The following is a 17,386-nucleotide window of genomic DNA, read 5'->3' as shown; positions in this document are numbered from 1 at the left end:
GGTTTGTAGTTGAATCTATAGAGTGAGGAGAAAGTGGGGATTAGTGTTTAACGTCCCATCGACAACAAGGCGGAGCACAGGTTCGGATTAGGGAAGGATGGAGAAGGCATGCGCTGGTGGCCTTTCAAAGGAACCATACCAGCATCTACCTAGAGCCATTTGGAAGGAAATCACGCAAATCCTCAGTCTGGATGGGCTGGCGAGGATATGAATGAGTCCACTGTCTATTTTTTAATATGATTCTACAACAAAAAAAACTTTATAGGTGGCAAAAAGTGGTCACTAGATGTTAATCGAACTCCTTTATTTTCATAACGCGTCTCCCTGGTAGTCCATCATCAGATGACTTTCTAAATTAATAACACATTTTTACATTATAATTGTGAATGTATATAGAAACGTATTAATACAGGTACAAAGGTTTGAAAATCAATATTCATATTTCTTTTACAGAAATATGTACGGCAATACAATATAATTACACTGTTGTTCAAAGAAATCTTTCGTCTTTTAAGACCATGAAGTTACTATATTCATATGAAAAAAGAAATACTGATACTGGCATTCGGACGGCTAGCAGACGAAAAAATACTGCGTCATTCTAAATGATGGACCCATTTTCAAAAATTGGTATGTATTCAAGTACAAATCCAAAATGAACAAGCTTTGCCTCGCGGGGTAGCCGCGCGGTTTAAGGCGCGTTGTCACGCTTAGCACGGCTCGCCCCGTCGGAGGTTCGGGTCCTCCCTCGGGCGTGGGTGTGTGTGTGTCAGTTTAAGTTAGATTAAGTAGTGTGTGAGCCTAGGGACCGATGACCTCAGCAGTTTGGTCCCATAGGAACTTACCACAAACTTCCAAATTTTCCAACAAGCTGTAAACCAATGAAAAGAGGAAGTTTCAAAGTTGTTGGCGGCGGTGATGGTTTCAAGATGCGGCCGTTAGAGTTCGCGCGGCACTAGGCTCGTCGTTCCCTTTCACTGTCAGTTGTGAGTGAGATGGAGACTGTGGAGCACAGGGTTTTCTGCATTCTGAAACGTCCCCTTTGGAAAATTATAAATTACTGTTTTGAAAAACTTGTACGTTATTTGATTTTCAAACAGCTGAGCAAAACTGAATGTACTCAGATATTTCTCACTTTACTGACACACAATGTTTTTAGCGCAACGCAATCTGACTTTCAATAATCCATACAAAAGAATGGCCCTGACTAACAATAACCTATACCTTTCATGAATCACTTCCCTCACAGAAATCTTCGTTAGTCGAACTACTGCAGTCCGGCCCCAGTAGCTGAGTGGTGCCGGCACGGTAGCTCAGCGTATTCGGTCAGAGGGTTTACTGCCCTCTGTAATAAAAAAAAAAAAAAACTGAGTTAATGGATCAAGGACCAACTGAAACGGTTGTCTTGCGACGTCCGCCTGAGCAGTTACAACGAACGAAAACGAACAAAATGAGATTTAAAAAAAAGTGGTCAGCGTGACGGAATGACAATCCTAAGGTACCGGGTTCGATTCCCGGCTGGGGCGGAGATTTTCTCCGCTCAGGGACTGGGTGTTGTGTTCTCCTAATCATCATCATTTCATCCCCATCGACGCGCAGGTCGCCGAAGTGGCGTCAACTCGAAAGACCTGCACCAGGCCAACGGTCTACCCGGCGGGAGGCCTTAGCCAAAAGACATTTCATTTCATTTTAGTACAGCGAGCGCCAATACCGCCAGCTAAATAAGATATTCTAACTACTGAGGGCACTAACTACTGATAGGCATAGCTAGCAAATGAAAGATTTTGATGGACAACAAACAATGTATTTCGCATCCAACTGCACAACACTACAATAGTGAATATTCCAACAATGCCAACCAGCCACAGACTGCACACAGCACAGCCAGTGGTATTCATACAGAGCGCTACGTGGCGTTACCGACATAAAAACCTAAACAGCCTACTTACAATTCTTGAGTTCGCGGAAAGTGAGTCGCAAATTGCAGTGCAGCGGGCATTTTGTACCAAATTCGGTATTCAACCACCAACTCGCAAAAGCATTAGCCGTCGGTTTAAGCAATTTGGTTAGACTGGCAATATGCGCAAAGCAGAAAGCACAGGCTGACCGCGTGTGTCAGAGGATGATGTCCGACGGATTCAAGAAAGTTTCGTGCGCGCTCCCAGTTAAGTCCACCAACAGAGCCAGTTGAAATGAAATGAAATGTCGTGTGGCTAGGGCCTCCCGGCGGGTAGACCGTTCACCTGGTGCAAGTCTTTCGAGTTGACGCCACTTCGGCCACCTGCGCGTCGATGGGGATGAAATGATGATGATTAGGACAACACAATACCCAGTCCCTGAGCGGAGAAAATCTCCGACACAGCCGGGAATCGAACCCGGGACCTTAGAAATGACATTCTGTCACGCTGACCACTCAGCTACCGGGGCCGGACAACAGAGCCAGTTGAGAACTTGGAAAAGTCAACAGACACAATGTTCGCATATAGGGTTTGGAAAATCCACACTCACCATTGCAACACGAAAGAGACTCACCGAAGATCAACGTGTTCTGTGCTGTATCCCGTAAAAGAGTTTACGGACCATTTTTCTTTGCAGAAAGAACTGTAATGGGAATCACATACCCAGATATGTTGGAACAATCACTGTTCTCTCAAGTTATGGAAGATTCGCAGGACTTCATTTTCCAACAGGATGGAGCTCCACCCCAGTTGCACCGTGATGTACAAGACTCTTTGAATGACTTCCGCAGCGCTGGATCGGACGCAGGGAACTTGAGAACCTGGCTCTGCACTTCTGTCCACACAGATCTCCTGATCTCATAACCGCCGACTATTTCTTATGGGATTATGTGACGGAAGCTGTTTACGTCCCGCCTCTATCAACCACTCTGAACGATGTGCGGAACCGTATCACTGTTGCCACGCACTCAGTAACAGCAGACACGCTTGCGCGTGTGTGCGACGAGTTTGGCTACCGCGTCGATGTTTGCTGTGCAGCCAACGTTGGCCACATTGAACATTTATAACATTTATCACATTTCTCATTATTAACAAATTATTAAATTTATATCAAATATTATGGAAAAAGCTTTGAAACCTCCTCTTTTCATTCTTGGATTTGTTCTTGAATAAATGCGAAGTTTTGAACATGGGTCCATCGTTTAGAATAACCCTGCATACAGTGGCGCATCGGTCACCTCGCTTTATGCTAGACGGCGTGTATGTGGCGCCGCTGCAGTCCGCCAACACACGTTAGTGAACCGTTATTTTTTAACAAGAACTGTTTAACAGTAAGAACAGAAACTTACAAAAATTTAAAATGCTCTATATTTTATACCAACATATAGGCAAAATAAAACGTATTTAAGACAAGTGATAAAAGATAAAGACGTAAAATAGAAGGATTAAACCTAAGCATAAAATCGTAGCTACAAAATAACTCATTCCACTTGATTCTACGTGTATGTCACAAAACTGAAAATAATATGACTCGTCTGATACGTCGTATCAGTATATCTTTATTCTTGTGAATATAATAAATTTATGGCCCTAAAAGTCGAAAGACTTCTTTGTCACAGTATTGTATAGTGGTACGTATTTCTGCAAAACAAATTACGATTATTTTTTCAAACCTTTGTGCCTGTAAGCATCCACACTTGTAATATAAAAATGTGTTATTAATTTAGCAGATCATTTGATGGTGAGCTACGCACGAAACGCGTTAAGAAAATAAAGGAGTTTGATTAACGTCTAGTGACTAATTTTTGCAATCTTCAGTAGTACTTATAATATCCAGTGTCAGGGTTCATAACTGGACTTAAAGAGACACTTTCTTTATCTAATAGTTGCCAACATTTATTAACAACTAAAGACACGGTTTTAATTACTGAAGTATGTTACAAACACACATGTAGGAATACGTTTTTTCATATCTAAGCCTGTGACGACGTTCTTAGAAAAATAGGCACTTAATATTTACCGCGACATTTGTCTATTGATTCCAGCACGGCCAATGCTGATAAGAACTACATTTAAAGCTGATGGTCCTTTTTCTGTAGAACGTTCTTTTTCTCTACGAACAGCCTATATTACGTTCTGCAATGAGTCAGGTATGGTTATTGGGTTTGGAAATTCTATCATTAATGGTCACAGGCTTTCTGGCTCGTGAGAGAGGGTAACAGAAATGCTAAAAATGCTTAATAGGTAGAACTGAAGCAGTACGACGTACATCTCTCAAGAATGTGCTTGGAAAACTCCAAGACCTATCTTTCGTCCTGGAAACCACCAACGTTCTTCAACCCTTCTAAGTGTCTATCCTATAGACGTTGGTGCAGATGAAATTATGGAAATAACAACTCGCACAGAGGAGCGGACTCATTCGTTCTCCTCCCACTCCATCCACGAATGTAAGAGGAACAGACTTTAAGGTGTGGCTCAGTGGAACGTACCCTCTGCCGACTCTGTTTACAGTGATTCGCAGAGTATAGATGAAGATGTAGACATCTCCCCGATGCAGAAAATGAAAGAGAACAAAATATTGATTATTCTAAAAATTAATGACCATTTTGCATGTGCAAGAACGACGAAAAAAATCATTTACGTAAGACGACAAAAACCACAAAAATTTCATTATCAGTTTACATTCTTTACATGTATAGCTGATTTATGTATTTCTTTGGTTCTGGTTTTGTCTTGGAGTACACTATGAGATAGCATATTATTAACGACATTCAGTCATCATTAAGTCCCCATCCGAGGAGTTAAGTTGCTCTGTTCAAAACGAGAAGTGTGTCCTACACCCTGCAAATGGCATCTGAATGAAGAAACAAACAATTTTTGTAATCTACAGGATATTGCACACAGAGTAATAGTAACTTTTTTTTGCAATTTGACAAAATAAAATTGCGGACGTTTGAAACAAAGATTTCATGTGTTTTTCGTCACGTTTTTTACAATAACTAATAAATAAATTATAATGAATAAAATTAGCCTATTACTCCTTACTGACATACCCTTGGAGCAATTCAGCCAAATTTCAGAAAGATATCTTTATTAGCGTGCCTGCTATCCAATCCTTCAGCTTGAGATACAGTGTATTTCAAGCTTACGGTATAGATTGCGGGCAGTTTGGCTGAATTACTCCTCGGGCATGTCAGCAAGGAATAATAGGCTAATTTTATTTATTTTAATTTATTAATAAGTTGTTGCAAAAATCGTGACCATAAAACACAGAACAAAACTCCATCTTTGCTACAAACGTCCGCTATTTTACTACTTTGTCAAATTTGGAAGAAACTGTGCTAACTCCTCGGATTGGGGGGGGGGGGGGTGGAAGGGAGGGGGGCTCAATGGTGACTGAATTTCTTTAAAAAGTCAGAAAATGTGGGCGAAGAATCAATAAATAATGTGCAAAAAGATTTACGTTGACTGCTTCATTAGTTTTTCCAAACACAACCGTAAAAATCCCTTATTTTATAGGCTGCCTGAGGAGACTGACCGCTTAATTAATTTTTATATTTTTATTCTGAAGATTGTTTTACTACTTAAGCAAATGTTCTCATAAGAAACAGTTTTGTCTCGTATTCAGTTAAAATGTACCTTGGGTATTGTGCAATATTTGTTATGTGCAGTGATACAGGGACGAATAGCTTTTTCATGTACGGAAAACTAGGGAAATGTGTTAGTATTACATTTCGCATCACCAGAAGCTTTAAAACACACTGTCTGACAAAGAAAGTGAAACAGCCAGAAGACGTGGTCAGATGTCAATGAATGTAACTTACGACACATACACACAATTAGAGGGTGTTCAACTGCTTAGAGTAGGAGTTCTCTGTGACAAGTGGGATGGACAACAGACTGCATTAGTCATGGTCGAGTTTAGTGCTGTTGGCAGGCCTGGTAGAGTATATAAGGGGTGCGAGCAGCGTCATATGTTTAGGGATCACGTGAAGGGTACGGAGATGACACATACTCGTGTGAGACGACATTATCAGCACGTGGTAGACTTTGAAAGAGGCCTCACTGTACGTCTCCTTTCGGCTAGGTGGACGAATCGTGCAGTACCCAGATTTGTGGTCCCTCGGGAGTGAGTGCGGCCCAATGTCAGACTGCATCGTAATGTTAGGACAGACGTGCCTGTCGCCAATCTTTTGGTCGACCAAATCTGACCACGACGAGAAAGGATTGGGGTACTGCGCTCTGAGCACATCGCAACCCCTTCCCGCCTGCACCTGCCATTCGGCAACAAGGAATGGACTCCCTGCGATATTCTGTGTCATCTCGCACCATTGGTCAGAGACTGGCAGCAGCCCAGTTAGGGAACTACCATCTCACGCCTAGGCTGCTCTAAAAACCACGACACAAAATGCAGCGTTTGCAACAGTGCAGTGACTAGGGAGAAAGGACTGTTCGTGAATGGTGTAGCATTGTCTTCGTCGATGAATCGCGTTCTACTCTTACCCGGATGACCATTGTTGGCGATTTGGGGAGAGATCCTTTCTTGTAATCTTTTGCAGGGGCACAACAGTGTCACTCTGGACGTCAGAGTCTGTGGCTGAAGCGCACTGTCCACTTTTAGTCCAAATCGCTGAGCGAATTCATTAGTTTACTCAGAAGGGGAGGCCGGCAAGCGTTTGCCAGCTTTCGGCCGGTCGGCGATGACAGAATCGACGCGCACAGCCTGCAATATTTCTCAAACGATTTCACAGAAACAATACGGTAAAAAAAATTCATTTTTTCTTCACTTGTAGCGTTATACAGTCACTTCCATAAGAAAATGTACGCTGTTAATGTATGAAATAAAAGACACTATTATAAAAATATGTTTACATGAAAAAGCATGTTATTACTAATCACACAATTACCTAATAGTTAATCCAATGGCCACCATGATCGGTTATAGCCTGGCATCTTTTTGGCGTGCTTTTCAAGAGATTTTCTGCATATTCTCTCGATAATGATCTCCAGATCGTCCCGATTTTATATGTTAGCTGCTTCAAAGTATATCTTGACTTTCCTTTCAACTTCATTTTTACACACGCCCAATCATTTTTGATTAGATTTGAATCCAAAGACATTGCAGGCCAATCCATTGTGGTCACCCAATTGTCTTACTTGCACGCTGTACAGAGACGGCTGTGATGTTTCAGATCATTATCCTCTTGAAGGACCCAGTTAGCCTCTTTCGAAGCAAATAGCTTCTTGGCGGACTTCAGAAGGCATTTTTGATAAATACTGTACATCTTTTCAGCGTTTAAATTGGCTGTAAACAAGTGCAAATGTCCAAAATTATAATGGACAAAACAAAACATTCAACTCTCACACTGTTTGTCTATACACAGTGCAAAAACGCATTGTACACAGGTTCGAGACAGCTACCAGAGATGTCGCTGTGGAGGTTACATTCAACATTTTGGTGTACATCCTCTTGCGGTTCATTACCATGTGCCCATCATTTCATTAATGGTCGTAATTATTGTGATATTTACGTGGAAGTAATACTCTGCACAAAATTCGAAAAAGTTTGCAATGAAAAATAGGGGTCACTATGATTTACCTTTGGTGCATATTAAATGATATGTTGCTGCGAATGAAATTTAACTAGCATATTGAATTTTGCTTCAGACTTCGGTGGAGGTCTCTATCTGTCACCAATCTCGAGAAAATTGATCTGACATTCGCACTCATTTGCGATCGTACCGCGCCAGTGATAAAGCCCGAGTGAAATATCCACAACGTTTCTCATATTTCATAAACGGTTTAAGATATCGAAATGAGATTTTGGCAAATGATAGCACACAAAAAGGAGAGTACTTTGCCGTACGGTTATTATGCTAACGTCATTATCTACCCTGTAATTCCACTAACTACAGACTTTTGTGACGAAAGAATGTAAGTTTTAAGTGCCATCGACAGCTGGTGAAACGAGAAGTGCTGTGGGTTTCGGAGTAACACTAGCGAAGTCACTACACCTTTATTTTGTACCGAGGATGCGCTTTTTCATCAGTTGGTGACCTTACTTTTCCTCAGTTCATTACTTAATAAAGTTAATAAATCGCTTTTTCAGAATTCTCTGGCAATTGCGTCTGCACAACATGCTAGTGAGGTGAAACTGTGTAAACTCAACTGTGTTTTGGCAAAAGAGGCAAATTCTGACATGGCAACAAGAGAATTCCCCTCTTGTGACACTTTTCTGAAAGTTAAAAATGGTTAACAAACCAGACGAAAATAAATCGCTGATTTTCGGCGGAATTCTTTTCAGATAATAACAAAAGAAGAGGTGACAGATCTTTTTGAATGGTCGCCATGCAAATGTGGGCTCGAAGGGGCTGTGCTCAGTATTTACCAAAAACCGTGAGCCTAGGCTTCAGTTTAGAGTGACACTTCCCCTCCGGCGCTCAGCATTTCCCCTATGGCGCCTGCTCGCAGCCCCCACCGCTACGGCTCTCCCCACACGTGCCCTGCCATCTCACATCTACTGGCGACAGTATGCTGCGTGCACTGTATGACTTCAGATCACAATTGGTAGTGACTGAGGGGTCTCTGATTGCACAACGGTACGTGATCGAGGGTTGCCTGTCGTGCGACATTATCGTGATTCCATTTTTGAACAGGTCCTTGTCCTTTGAACAGGTCCTTCTCCACATAAGACACGTTTCTTCCTGAACTGTATGCATGACGTTGAGGTACTCCTGTGGAGAAACAGCATCCCCAGATCTGTCTCCGACAGAACACGTGTGGGGCCAGGTCGGACGTCAACTCCATGCCAGTACAAGTATGCTGGATACCGAGGACCAGGTACAGCAGTTGTGGGCCAGCCAGCGTCAGGAGGGGACGCACTGGCTTTACGACACTCTCTCCACTGAATCAGTGCATGCATCGATGCCAGAGGGGATGTAACGTCGTATTGACAAGTGGGCTCACACTTGCAACTTCTTTTTAAATTTGACTGGATTCTGTAATTACTGAAATAACATCACACAGCATCTCGACCTGTGAAGTTCATTTCGTTCCCTCCTCCACCTCCGGATACTTAACTTTTTTGTCAGGCAGTGTAAAGTAGATAGCTTTTTAAGTTTCTCTTGCTCGTTGCAGTTTGTGACTCAAGTGGGAGGAGGTTGGCCAGGGAATGGTGTAATTTAATATATGTGTGTGTGTTTGTGAGGAGAACGGAGGGGATGTTGGCTGTGAGAGACCATGTGTGGGCAGCGTTCTGTTGAGTTGGGAATGTGATGGGGTGGTGGTAGTCGAACAGGAAGGGGAGGGAGCAAGGGCACCCGTACCCACTGGCCCGTCGCCGGCCCCCCTGTCAATCACAGGAAAAAACATACTGGATTCAGGTGTTTTTCTTAAAAAAATGTAAAAGTTGCCACTCTGCAGGTTTTTTATAGTGTCGGAAATGGAACTTTTTTATGCCTACTTAAAAGTTGCCATTCATCTTCCAAAACATTAAAAATAGCCCTTGCCCCCAGGTATACTTATTTCAAATGTTCAGAAATTTAGAACTGTAAACTTCACGAAACAAAAGTCGTATGTCGCAAACATCAGTGACAAATTTTGCGCAAATATCCAAACCATGCAGTACTAGTTGGAGGCGACTTTAACCTACCGAGTATCGACTGCGATGCCTATGGATTCAGTGTGTGTGGGGGGGGGGGGGGGCTGCCGACACACAGTCATGCAAAGCAATGAGGTGGGGAGGGGGTGCCGACACAGGGTCATGCAAAATACTTTAGAACACGTTTTCTGAAAACTATCTTGAGCAGCTAGCTCGGCAGCCCACACGTTAGACCTTGTAACCACAAATAGGTCAAGCCCGAACTTATAGACAGTGTCTGAATAGAAACGGGGATTAGCGATCATGATATTATTATACCAACTATGGCTACGAAGGCTAATAAAACAGTCAAGAAGGCTAGGAGAGTGTTTCTGCTACATAGAACAGATAAACAGTTGTTAACTTCTCACTTAGACAGTGAACTGACAATCATTTAGTTTTAGTAAGATGGATGTAGAGGAATTATGGGCAAAGTTGAAGCAGATTGTAAATCGTTATCTGGAGAGTTATGTGCCTAGTAAGTGGATAAAGGATGGAAAAGTTCAACCATGGTTTAATAACGAAATTCGGAAGACGGCAAGGAAGCAGAGGCTGTTTCACTCTTGATTCAAAAGAGAACGCACGAATGACGACAAGTGTAGTTTAGTAGCGATTCGTGCATCTGTGAAAAGATATAAGCGAAAATCATGCAACAACTGCCACCGTCACACATCAAAAGATGCGGCAGAGAACCCGAGAAAATTATGGCCCCATGTAAAGTCGCTAAGCGGGTCTAGGCCCTTGTGGACCAGTATGGTGTGGCAGTTGAAGAAAGCAAAACGAAAGCCGAAGTTTTTAATTTCACGTTCAAGAAATCATTCATACAAGAGGATCGTGCAAACATACCGCCATTTGACCATCAGACAGACTCCCGTATGGACATAGTAATAAGCATCCCTGGCATATAGAGAAACAACTGGAAGATTCGAAAGCGAATAAATGATCAGGTCCGGATTGAATTCCAATTCGGTTTTACAAAGAATAGTTTCCAGCGTTGGCCCCTAGCCTAACTTTTATTTATCGTGAATCTCTTGCCCAGCACAAAGTCCCAAGCAACTGGAAAAAAGTGTAGGTGACTCTAGTATATAAGAAGTGTAAAATAACGGATCCGCAAAATTACAGACCAATATTCCGGAATTTAGGTTTCCTGCAGAATCCTTGAACATATTCTCAGTTTGAATATAATACACTTTCTTGAGACTGAGAAGCTTATATCCACGAATCAGCATGGTTTTAGAAAGCATCGCTCGTACGAAACTCAGCTTGCCCTTTTCTCACATGATATACTGACCCCTATGGATGAAGGGCAACAGGCAGAGTGTGTATTTCTAGATTTCCGGAAAGCATTTGACACTGCAGGCTCTTAACGAAGGTACGAGCATATGGAATAAGTTCACAGATGTGTGAGTGTCTCGAAGACTTCTTAAATAATAGAACCCAGTTGTTGTCCTCGACGACGAGTGTTCATCAGAGACAAGGGTACCGTCATAAGTTCCGCAGGAAATTGTGATAGGGACGCTGTTGTACTCTATACGCATAAATGATTTCGCTGACTGGATGGGCAGCAATCTCCGGTTGTTTGCCGATGATGCCCTGGTGTACAGTAAGGCATCGAATTTGCGTGATTGTAGAAAAATACAAGACGACTTGGACGAAATTTCCAGTAGATGTGATGATGAATGGCAGCTAGCTCTGAACGTGGAGAAATGTGAGTTAATACGGATGTTCGGATACAGTATTACCAGTGTTCTGCTTGACACAGCCAACTCGCTTAAGTATCTGGTCGTAACGTTGCGAGGCGATACGAGGTGGAACGAGCGTGTGAGAAGTATGGTAGGGAAGGAGAATGGTCGGCTTCGTTTTATTGGGAGAATTTTAGAAAGGGTGGTTCACCTGTAAAGGAAACCCCATATTGGCCGCTGGCGCGACCTATTCTTGAGTACTGCTCGAGTGTTTGGGATCGGTACCAGGTCGGATTGAAGGGAGACACTGAAGCAATTGAGAGGCGGGCTGCTGGACTTGTTACTGGTAGGTTCGGACAACACGTAATATTACTGAGCTGCTTCGGGGACTCAAATGGGAATCCCTGGAGAGAAGGCGAAGTTCTTTTCGAGAAACATCATTGAGAAAATTTAGAGAACCGGCATTTGAAGCTCACTGCCAAACGGCTAACGATTCTACTGCCGCCCAACACACATTGCGCGCGAGGACTACGAAGATAAGGTACGAGAAATTAGGGCTCATAAGAGGGCATACAGACAGCCGTTTACCTCTCGTTCTGTTTGCGAGTGGAACAGGAAAGTAAATGACTAGTAGTGGTACACGGTACTCTCTGCCATGTACGGTACGGTGGCTTGCGTAGTACCTATGTAGAGGTAGATGTAGATGAGTCACAACTGGAATCAACCAACTCCTACAAGCATCAGTCTTCAAATTTGTGGATTTATGAAATGAAATCATCACATAGGCTCAATGGTCGTTGGAGCAGGTGGTAGACTGCGATTCATTGGCGGGAGACTGGGAAAAATGTCGTCAGGATATTGTAAAACACTCGTGCGACCTGTTCTAGAACGTTGTTTAGGTGCGTCGTATTGGGCACATAGGATCTGTTGTTGTTGTTGTTGTTTTTTGGGGAAGACCAGACAGCGAGACCATCGGTCTCATCGGATTATGGAAGGACGGGGAAGGAAGTCGGCCGTGCCCTTTCAAAGGGACCATCCCGGCATGTGCCTGGAGCGACTTAGGGAAATCACGGAAAACCTAAATCAGGATGGCCGGACGCGGGATTGATCTACTGGACGCATAGAAGGAATGGGAATACATTTGGTCAGAGATTTGTACTCACTGGAGAGTCTCACGAAGAAGCTGAAAGACCTAAATTAGCGCACAGTAAGATCGACGTCAACTGTACATCAAAGATCAAGCACTGTAAAGAGTCAGAAAGAGGGGAATGTACCAGCTGATGAGAAACAGTGTGAATCTTAGCTAAAGGATTTCAAAAAGCACTTAAGGAGATTGAATATATCAAGACATTTGGAACTGTGGAATTGCCAGCAGAAATGGTGAACAGTTTGGCAGGAAGATGGAGGCGAGAGATATTCCGCCTTTTAAAGTGGTATACTAAACAGGAAAATGGCCAGATGACTTTATCACAACAGTAATGAATTCAGCCGAGGAAAAGAATAATGCCAAAAATGTGAAGAGCGTAAGATAGTCAGTTTAATTTTTTCATGCAACTAAAATATTACTGAGATTGCTGAACACACGGTGAAATGGACAGCTAAGTAGGTACGTTGCAGTGGAACAGTTTGGGTTCAGATAGGGCAAAGGAACAAGACACGCGACTAAGAAGTATGTGAGAGACATATATTGAGAGATGTCAAAAAAATTATACTGTTTTTGTTGACTTAGAAGAGGATCTCGACAGACTGCAATGGGGCACGTTGATGAGTATTTGGAAGAAGAAAGAAGTTGACTGGACGAGTACAAAGATACGAAATTTACATTTGCAACAGTGGATTAGAGTAAGCATTGGAAATGAAATGCCTGAGGAAAGTATGATCGCAGTGGAAGTGAGGTAAGTAGGCGTGTTTCTCTATTGCTCCGCAAGACGTATGTTGGGGAAATTGTCGAGAAATACTCACTTGGACGAATGAGAATAGCACGTGTAAAGAGGAAGGAAGATAAGGGTTTAACGTCCCGTCGACATCGAGGTTATTAGAGACGGAGCAAAAGCTCGAACTGTTTCAGGTTTGCGGAGGGAAATTGGCAGTACCCTTTGAAAGGAACCATTCCGGCAATGGCCTGGAACGATTTAGGGAAATCACGGAAAAACTTGTCTGCAGCTGGTGGCCTAGTGGCTAGCCTTGCTGCCTCTGGATAACGGGGTCTCGGGTTCGATTCCCGGCGGGTTGGGGATTTTCCCTGCACAGGGACTGGGTGTTTGTGTTGTCCTCATCATTTCATCATCATCATCATCGTCGTTTGTGACAGTGGCTAGATTGGGCTGTGTAAACATTGGAGTTTGTACAGATTGCGACTTTGTACGGGCGCTGATGACAGCACAGTTGAGCGCCCCACAAACCAAACATCATCATGACCAAACGGAAAAACTTAGTCTGGATGGCCCCGTAGCAAATTTGAACCGTCGTCCTTCCGAAGGCGAATACAGTGTGCCAACCATCACGCCATCTTGCTCGGGAATAGCGTGTATACGATTTGCGGATGATATAGTGTTATAGGAGCCATACCAAGGTGACCCTTCGTCACGAGTTAACACTGCCAAAGCTCTCCACCATCGTCCGTTTTCCCGCCGTCTACATTTCTGTAATTTTCTACACAGATTTAACGAATTTTACAATATTCTAAGCAGGTTCACTAAAAATAAAGTATTGCCGAATAACATATCTTAAATAAACTGTATTGATGAGAAGTATTTCACACAACAAATTAAATTTATCATTGTAGTAAAAAAAATTACAAGTATATAAAAAATTGAAAGTAAAACAAAATCTTTGTCTTATTGCTCATGGTACCTACACCCCCCCCCTCCACCCCCATCCTACTGTATGATTAAATGATGATGGAATCATCTTGGGTGAAGCATTTCAGGGGTAGAATAGTCCCCCTTTCGAATCTCTGGGCGTAGACTACTCAGGAGTATGTTATCATCAGGAGGGGGAAAAAAACTGGCGTTTTACAGAGCAGAGCTTGGATGTTAGATACCTTAATCTCGCTGATAGGTTAGGAAATTTAAGAAGAGAAATGAACAGGTTAAAGTGAGATATAGCAGGAATTAATGAAATACGGTGGCAGGAGGAACAGGACTTCTGGTCAGTTGAATACAGGGTTATAAACACAAAATCTAATAGAGGTAATGCAGGAGTAGGTTTAATAATGAATAAGAAAATAGGAGTGCGGGTAAGCTACTATGAACAGCATAGTGAACTCATTATTGTAACCGAGATAGACGCGAAGTTCACACCCACCACAGCCCTAGGTCTTTCAAATTTGTATGCCGCAGATGACGAACAAATTGAACAAATGTATGATGAGATAAAAGGAATTATTCAGGTGATTAAGCGAGAGGAAAAGTAATAGTGATGGCGGACTGCAATCCGGTAGCAGGAAAAGGAGAGAAGGAAAAATAGTAGACGAATATGGAGTGGGGGAAAGGAACGAAGGAGGAAGCTGCCTCGTAGAATTTTGCACAGATCATCGCTAATATTTGGATTAAGAATCATGAAAGAAGACTGTACACATGGAAGAGACGTGGAGACACCGGAAGGTTTCAGATTGATTATATAATGTTAAGACAGAGATTTCGGAACCAGATTTTAAATTGTAAGACACCTCCAGGGGCAGATGTAAACTCGGACCACAATTTATTGGTTAGGAACTGGAAATAAAACTGAGGAAATTGCAAAAAGATAGGAAATTAAGGAAATGGAACCCGAACAAGTTGAAAGAACCATAGGTTGCAGCGAGTTTCAGACGGAGCATCAGGCAACGATTGACTAGAACAGCGGAAATGAATACAGCAGAAGACGAAGGGGTAGCTTTGAGAGATGACATAGTGAAGGCAGCAGAGGATCAAATAGGCAAAAAGGCAACGCCTAATAGAAATCCCTGGATAACACAGGAGATATTTAATTCAAATGATGAAATGAGTAAATATAAAAATGCACCAAATGAAGCAGGTGAAAGGGAATACAAACGTCTAAATAATGAGACTTACAGGAAGTGAAGATGGCCAAAGGAATGGCTAGAGAACAAATGCAAGGATTTAGAAGCAGATATCACTAGTGGAAAGACGGACGTCGCCTACAGGAAAATTAACGAGGCCTTTGGAGAGAAGAGGAGCAGCTGTATGAATATCAAGAACTCAGATGGACAATCAGTACTGAGCAAATAAGGGAAAGCTGATGGTGGTGGTGGTGTTTAGTGTTTAACGTCCCGTCGACAACGAGGTCATTAGAGACGGAGCGCAAGCTCGGGTTAGGGAAGGATTGGGAAGGAAATCGACCGTGCCCTTTCAAAGAAACCATCCCAGCATTTGCCTGAAACGATTTAGGGAAATCACGGAAAACCTAAATCAGGATGGCCGGAGACGGGATTGAACCGTCGTCCTCCCGAATGCGAGTCCAGTGTGCTAACCACTGCGCCACCTCGCTCGGTTGGGAAAGCTGAAAAGTGGAAGAAGTATGTATGTAGAGTGTCTATTCAAGGGAAGTGTACTTGAGGGCAATACTATAGAAATGGTAGAGGAAGTAGATGATGATGTGAGAAGAATTTGACAGAGCACTGAAAAGAAACAGGGCCCCGGGGGTAGGCCACATTCCGTCAGAACTACTGATAGCCGTTGGAGAACCAGCCATTGCAAAACTCTTCTATGTGGTGTGCAAGATGCAAGAGACAGTCGAAATACACTCAGAATTCAAGAAGAATGTAATAATTCCAATTTCAAGGAAAGCCGGTGCTGACAGGTGTGAATATTACCGAACTACCAGTATAATAAGTCAAGTCACCGTTGCAAAATACTACACGAATTTCTTACAGAGGAATGAAAAAACTGGTAGAAGCCGACTTTGGGGAAGATCAGTTTGGATTCCAGAGAAATGTAGCAACTTGCGAGGCAATACTGACCCTACGACTTATCTTAGAAGACAGGATAAGGAAGGCCAAATCTACGTATGTAGGATTTGTACACTTACAAAAAGCTTTTGGTAATTTTGACTGTAGTACTCTCTTCGAAATTCTGAAGGTAGCAGGGGTAAAATACAGGGAGCGAAAGGCTGTTTATAACTTATACAGAAACCGGACGGCTGTCATAAGAGTCGAAGGGCATGAATGGGAAGTAGTGGTTGAGGCGGGAGTGAGGCGGTTGCAGCCTATCCCCGATGTTATTCAATTTGCACATTGAGCAAGCAATAAAGAAAATCAAAATTGGAGTATAAATTAAGGCCCAGGGAGAAGAAATCAGAATTTTGAGGTTTTCTGATGACACTGTAATTCAGTCAGAGACATCAAAGGACTTGGAAGAGCAGCTGAACGGAATAGACACGGTCTTGAAAGGAGGATATAAGATAAACAGAAACAAAAGCATAACAAGGGTAATGGAATGCAGTCGAATCAAATCAGGAGATGCTGAGGGAATTAGATTAGGAAACGAGACACTTGAAGTAGCAGATGAGTTTTGCTATTTGGGCAGTAAAATAACTTATGATGGCCGAAGCAGAGGGGATATAAAATGTAGACTAGCAATGTCAAGAAAATCGTTCTGGAAGTATTTATATGGAATGTAGCCATGTATGGAAGTGAAACGTGGACGATAAACAATTTATACGAGAAGGCAATAAAAGCTTTTGGAATGTGGTGCTATAGAAGAATGCTGAAGATTAGATGGGTGGATCACGTAACCTGATTAAAAAAAGGGGATCGGTTAATAGGGCACATTCTGAGGCATCAAGAAATCACCAGTTTAGTGCTGGAGAGACGTGTGGGGAATACGAGTCGTAGAGGGAGACCAAGAGATGAATACAGTAAGCAGATTCAGAAGGATGTCGCTTGCAGATGTTATTTGGAGATGAAGAGGCTTGCACGGGATAGTGCAGCATGGTGAGCTGCCTCAAACCAATCTCCGGATTGAAGATCACAACAACAACATGGTGCACACTGTATACTGGCTATAGTATGATGTATATCAAAGAAAAAATTATTTACTCCTTATAAATTATTAATAGTTCATAAATTATTAAGTAGAATAAAAGGAATGGGAATATAATTAAGA

Source organism: Schistocerca piceifrons, chromosome 3, assembly GCF_021461385.2.
Source record: "Schistocerca piceifrons isolate TAMUIC-IGC-003096 chromosome 3, iqSchPice1.1, whole genome shotgun sequence".
NCBI classification, from domain to species: Eukaryota; Metazoa; Arthropoda; class Insecta; order Orthoptera; family Acrididae; genus Schistocerca; species Schistocerca piceifrons.
The sequence above is the reverse complement of the archived record's forward strand: the minus strand, read 5'-3'. Positions refer to the sequence as shown.